Genomic DNA, 6,834 nt, shown 5'->3' with positions numbered 1-6,834 from the left:
GTCATGGGGAACATATGAATTCAAATAACTCACTAGCCACTGCATCCACTGCTCCAGTCAAGTGATGCATTTTTCTATGGAGGCTTCTAGGGTTGCCAGTAGTCAACATGTATCTGCAAATTCAAGCTGACCTTCCCACACAGTGAGTCAGAGCTCAGGGAGAAAGCACCGCTTGTTAACTCCTTCTTCATTGGGATCTCTCTCTTTGCTTTCCCCATAGGCTTCAATTCTCACTTGAGATCCTTGTTGGGATCTGGGGACCTGATCCCCTCCTTCTCTTCCTCATATTGTTATATTTCAGGGTCTGAACACCAAATCTTGGAGAGGCTGTTACTTTGTTGTTTACCACTCTGCCATCTTTGCAGCCCTCCAGCCATTTCTTATGTTCATTTTATAGTTATATTTTCCTAGAACGTGTCCATTTTTCTTAAATATCAATCTTATTAACAATAAGATTTTATTATTTTCCTGTGTTTAGAAAATATTTTTATATTCACTTATACATTGCTGATAGAAATTATTTGTGAACTTTCTCTCTCTCTACCTCTCTCTCCTTGTGTTTGTTTAAAGTCATTCTCTCAAAGATTTTTCCCATTCTTTTTGAAAAAAATCTTTTTAAGAAATCTAGTTTTGGATTTTTTTTTATCTTCTCTATTGAGAATTTTATTAATTTCTGATATTGCTTTTGCACTTTTTTTTTTCTAACTTATACTCTGGCCCTCACTTTTTTAATGAATCCTCAATTTCAGCCTTTCTCCATTATTGTGCAAGCATTTAAAGCTACAAATTTTCCTCTAAACAATAGTTTAGCTGCATGTCCAATTTTTATTTGTAGTATTTTCACCATTGTTCAGGTTAAAATATTTTATTATTTTATTTATGAGATCCTTGAAGTGTATAGCTTAACATCTGAACATGTGGTATTTGCTTTTTCTATTTTTCTGTCATTGATTTCAATTCTACTGTGATTAGAGAATGTATTTTTCACAATTTCAGTTCTTTCTGATTTTTTTGAGATTGGCTTCACAGTCTTGGGTATATTCAATTTTATAGATATTTCATTGGTTCTTGAAAAGAAAGTACATACTATAGAAATGGGTTTAGTGTTTTGTGCATATCACTTAGGCTCATATTAATTACTTTTCATCTACATCTTAAGTGATTTTCAAAAAACTTATGTATTTTCCATTTATTAAGATAAATATATTTAAAATATAATACTACTATGACACCAGATATGTCTGTTTTTTGTAATTCTGTCCTTTCTTTTCTCTCTCTCCCTCTCTCTCTCTCTCTCTCTCTCTCTCTCTCTCTCTCTCTCTCTCTCTCTCTCTCCTTGTACTGGGCCTTGAATCTAGAGCCTTCACATTGGCTACACCCCCATCCCTTTTCATTTTTTTATTTTGAAACAGGTTCTTCCTAAATTGCCCAAGCTAGGCTGGAGCTTAGATTCTTTTGCCTCAGCTTCCCAGAGTGCTAGCATTACAAGGTGTGTGCCATTGCAACATTCAGCTGATCTTTCTCTCTACATATTTTAAGCCAATATTATATAATGTGTATGCATACATTTACAAATTATTATATCTTCCTGGTAAATTAAATATTTTGTCTTTTTGAAATGAGGCTATTTCTCGTAATATATATTTCTTGACTTTTACTTTCTCTAATAGTGATGTATGAATACTAGCTCTCTTTAAATTAATATTTACAAACTTGTAATTAAAATTTTTTCTCTTCTAAACACCATATCGTTCTTTCCTAATAGGTAAAAACATTATTTCCTAACTGGACAATATAGTCATTTGTATTTAATATAATTAAGCATACATGTGAATTTAAATTTACTGTCTTACTATTTATTTTCTAGTTTTCCTATTTTTTAATGATCCTTTCTCCCCTTTGTTTATTTCCTTTAGATTGGTTGGGTACTTTATTATTCCTTTCTTTTCCTTTTATCAGTTTGGCAGTAATCTCCAAGAGCCTGATTGATAGCTTATATTATTCATCATTGACTTATTATTACTAAGATATATATATTATATATATATGTGTGTGTGTGTGTGTGTGTGTGTGTGTGTGTGTACTTCTTATCCTTTTTTTTGTTCAATAAAAAAAGAGAATACTTTATCTCAGTTTAATCCCACTTTTCCTGACATGGTATTCTTCATATATTCAATTCTCTTTATATTTTAAAGCGCAAAAAACACTGTTATTGCTGTCTTTTTATACTGACATAATTGATTGAGATTTATTTTAACATGCTTTTATAGTAATTTGTAACCCTATAATTCAATCTGGGATGATTTTCCTGGAAAAAAATACCCTTTATTATATCTTTCAGTATGTGACTGCTGGTGAGAAGATTTTCCAGTTTTTGCTTGCCTCAAGATGCATTTATGTTACCTAAATCACTTCAGTTTTGGTTGGTGTGGAATTCTAGGTTAGCATTTATTTTATTGCACCATATTGAATCTATCTCAATGTTGCCTCTGTCTTCTATTGAGAAGTCATAGCTATCTTGCCAACTTTTCTTTCATTCAATATAATACTCTCATCTACCTTTGTAATAATAGTTTTGCTTTTATAATTTTCCCTTTGTCTTTGTTTTTAGCAGTTTAGCTTTTGCATTTTAGTATTATTTTGAAATATTTATCCTGCTTATAGTCTTAATGAAAAAAATACTCTCAGTTTTGATGAAAACTCATGTATTGGCTATTTATAATTATTTATAAATGACCCAAAATATTAGTAGCTGAAAATAACAAAGCTTTGTTATCTCCTACAGTTTGTGTGGCTGAAGTGTTCAGAAGCATTGTAGCAAAGGATTCCTGGCACAGACTTACATGCAATAGCAATCAAGATGCTTGCTAGTCACTTAAGGTCTGACTAAGGTTAAAGAACCACTTGCAGGATGTCTTATTCACATGCCTGGCAGATTGGTGCTAATTCTGCAGGTAGTTCCAAAGTAGCGTCACTTGGACTTCTCCATTGGGGTAGCTGAACATATTTTTGGCATGGCAGTTGTGCTGTGAAAGCCAGTGATACAAGAGAACACAGATGTAAACCACATTATTTTTTATGACATTGTCTCTGGAGTCACATTCTCTTTTCTGCAATAATTCACTGGTTATTGAAACTAACTGTATTCAGTTCAGGAGGAGATGACTATACAAGTGTGTTAATACTAAGAGTCAAAAACCACTGGAAGTCATGTTGCTGGCTAGCTATCATATTCCACCATGTGTCCCTTTCATATGAAGAACACAGTAACCTTCCAAAGTTTCATCACAGCATTAGTGCAGAGAACAAAATTTAATATTGAGGTGAAGTCCAGGTGTGGATTTATCACCTTGTTTGTAGTTCCTTCATAAAAGTTCCTCAGGTGTTGTTCCTCTCAATCTGAAGGCATATAAACTGAAAAGACATTTTATCTGAATCTTCTGTGTCAAACACAGAATGGTGGTACAGGCACAGGATAGCTACTATTGATGCTTTTGTGTAAAAGTAGGAGGTGGGGTGAGGGGTGGATACAATGTATGGTTCATAGCAATTCTGAAATCCAACTAGGCAAATCTTAAAGTTCATTCATTAGAACTCATTCCAAATCCTACAAAAGAACGATTCTCCAAATTTCTTAGCTCTTCCATTTGTGGTCTTAGTTCATTTTTATGTCCTTCCTTTTCCATAAAGCATAGCCATATATGCTGTTATGGCTTGTATCTATGTCTCCCAAAGCCTCACACAGTGCTGGGTGGGGCTCTTTGGAGGTGGCTGCATCTAGGATGCTGGGATGAAGGGAATCCCACCCTAGGTGTGGGTGTCACTAATTAATATCTTACAGCCTGGATAGATTATTAAGGCTGTGGCTTCTTGTTGCTGCTTGCTGCTTTGCTGTCTCTTGCCTGCTTGCCATGGAATATTTCTCCCCTACAATTCCCCTCTGCCATGTCACTCTGTCTTGGAACCAGCCAAACATGGACTGAAACCTCTACAAATTGTGAGGTGAAATAAGCCTTTACTCCCTTAACTTTGGGTGTTTTGTCTCAGGAATGAGATAAGTAACTAAGATATGTATTTAGGAAGTAAAGTTCATGATTTTCATGAGTGGCTATGACTAGACTAGTTTTTGGCTTCCTCATTACATGGTCACTGGTTTCTCCAGAGCAAACATTCCAACAAGAGGAAGTCAGGCTGACTTTGAAATCTCAGAAGTCACATCAGATTTGTGCACTCTTTTGTTCAGTCAATAAAGGCTGCTCAGCCTCAAAGAAAAAAAAAAAAAAAAGAAGATTCCATCTCAATTTTGGGGGGGAATGTTTGGAAAAGCAAGTGGACTGAAAATATCATTATGTTTACTTTTGGAAAATATCATGTGGCAAAAATATAATCTAAAATATACATGCCAGGTTGCTGTGGAGAAACATTGTATAAGCAATACTTATATAAGCAACAATAAATTTACTAATTGCATGTGCAACCCTGTTTCTTATATTTCACTGTGTCTTTCCACAATATATAGAAGTCTGCAGGTGATACATTTGTGAGTCTTTGAGATATTATAAAATACACTTTTTTCAATCTTTGGTTTGGAAGAGGCTTTGAAAATTGAATTCTGGTTTCAAAATTATTTTTTAATGTTTTAAAAATATAGTTGCCTTTTTTTGTATCCAGTATTGCTGATGAAAACCTTATTTCTGTGATTCTCATTCCTTTTGTAGACTGCCTGTCATGACTTTTAAGATTGTATCTTCATCTCTGCCTTTCTAATATTTCAGTAAACTATATCCCAGCATCTCCATATGTCCAATACACATGGAGCCTTTCAATTGAAAGATTTATGTCTTTCATTTACTCTGAGAAATTATTATGGTTAAATATTATTATTTTTAACATTATGCTTTGGGATTGATCTTTTATAAATTTTTGGGGGGGTACTGGGGATTGAACTCAGCACTGAGCTAAATCCCTGGCTGGATTGATCCTTTATACATCTGAGTATTTCATTTAACCGTTCTACCATTGTAGTGTGTAAAATACAAATTTTAATACAAGACTTCTTGTAATAAAATATTGGCTGTTACTAGAGAAGTGACTTTGTCTGATACTGATTCTTTTCATGTTTTGTGTTTCTTCTCGGTATAATAGGAATAAGTACTCGAACATTCCTCCCAGGCTTGTTCTGAGAATTATATGAGTTTTATATGTATAAAGAGCATAGGACAATGCCTTTAATATAATAAGCACTGTACTCACACTAGCTATTCTGATCTTTCTTCTTATTCTCTTTTGCCCAAAATAGCAATTCACCACACCAATCTCCAGCTACAACTACTCTGCTGCTCAGTCTATCTACTTAAATTTTTACTTTAAGAAACTATATTTTTCAAACATATTTATTTTTGTAAATCACTTGTTCTTACATGTCAAATACTTTTTCTTCTGAGAATATTAATCTTACTTATTATAAGTAATAATCTTACTTATTGTTGTTTCATTGGTTCTGAATTCTCTCGTTTTCCTTCATAGAGTTTGCATTCCTTAAATAGCTGGTGATAACTGACTGTGACCTAATATTTTTAGTTGAGCTTTTTTGTTAGCCTTCAATGCAGCCCCCATGATAAAGAAAAAAGCAAGTTGTTTAAGGTTATTGTCTGTTTTCGACAGTGGTGGATGTGGCAGAGATGGTAGTCAAAGAGGGTGCTTGAGTTGCTGGTCTCTCCAGGCTGTTTCTCACCCCTCCTCAGAACCATTATACATATATCATGCATATTTCTCCTCCTCAAGACCTGCCCACTGATGAGAAACTGAATACCTGTGCTGTAACTTCTAGATTTTCATTGTGAATGTTTCATACTAAAAATTATTGTGTCTGTTTCCCATTCTGTACTTGGTGGTCAGGTACAGTTGTTGGCATGTAGTACATACTTAGTAAGTATTTACTGAATACACAAAGAAAGGGAAAGGACACTGAATTCAAATTTAAAATCTGTCATGACTTATTTTGAAAATTTAAGATGTTACAGTATTATATGCCTGTGCTAAGCATTCTAAATGCATGATTTTAAAATTTACACGTCAATGAAGTAGGTTGTGTTCATTATATGTTAATAGTCTATCATAGAGACTCAAAAATACCACTCTACAGCAAATTGAAACAATTTCCCCTCTTGTGCAACAATCTAGGTTTAAGCAGCTCAGGACTGGTGTGGCAGCTTATAATATCAGGGATAGTGTTAATCAGTTTTTCAGCACTGTGACAAAATACCTGAGTTAACAACTTAAAGGAATAAAAGCTTATTTCAGCTCAAGGTTTCTGAGGTTCAGTTCATGGTTATTTGGCTCCACTGCTTCTGGGTCTATCATGAGACAGAACATACTGGCAAAGAGCATGCAGTGAAACAACATGGCTCACTTCATGACAGACAGGAAGAAGAGGGAGAAAGAGAATGGGGATGGAGTCCCACGATGGCTTTCAAATTCACACCCCTAGTGACCTACTTCCACCAATTCAACCACTGTAACTTGATCCCAATGACTGAGAGAGAGAGAGACAGAGAGAGAGAGAGAGAGAGAGAGAGAGAGAGAGAGGGAGACAGACAGAAGGAAAGAGTACAACCCTTTCTTTAAAGGTGTGACTTAGGATTTGCACACATCTTTTCTACCCTGTCTCATTTGCCAGAACCAAGTCATGTGACCTAGTTGTAAGAAATGCTGAATCTTTATTTTTAGCAGCCCTGAGCCCTACTAAGTATGAGATTTCTATTACTATGAAGGAAACAAGAATGGATATTAGGGACAACTACTGCTTGCTTTTTTTTTTTTTTTTTTTTTTCC

This window comes from Fukomys damarensis, unplaced genomic scaffold, assembly GCF_012274545.1.
Source record: "Fukomys damarensis isolate Sample0158 unplaced genomic scaffold, DMR_v1.0_HiC HiC_scaffold_8, whole genome shotgun sequence".
Lineage (NCBI taxonomy): Eukaryota > Metazoa > Chordata > Mammalia > Rodentia > Bathyergidae > Fukomys > Fukomys damarensis.
Note: the sequence above shows the minus strand (reverse complement) of the source record.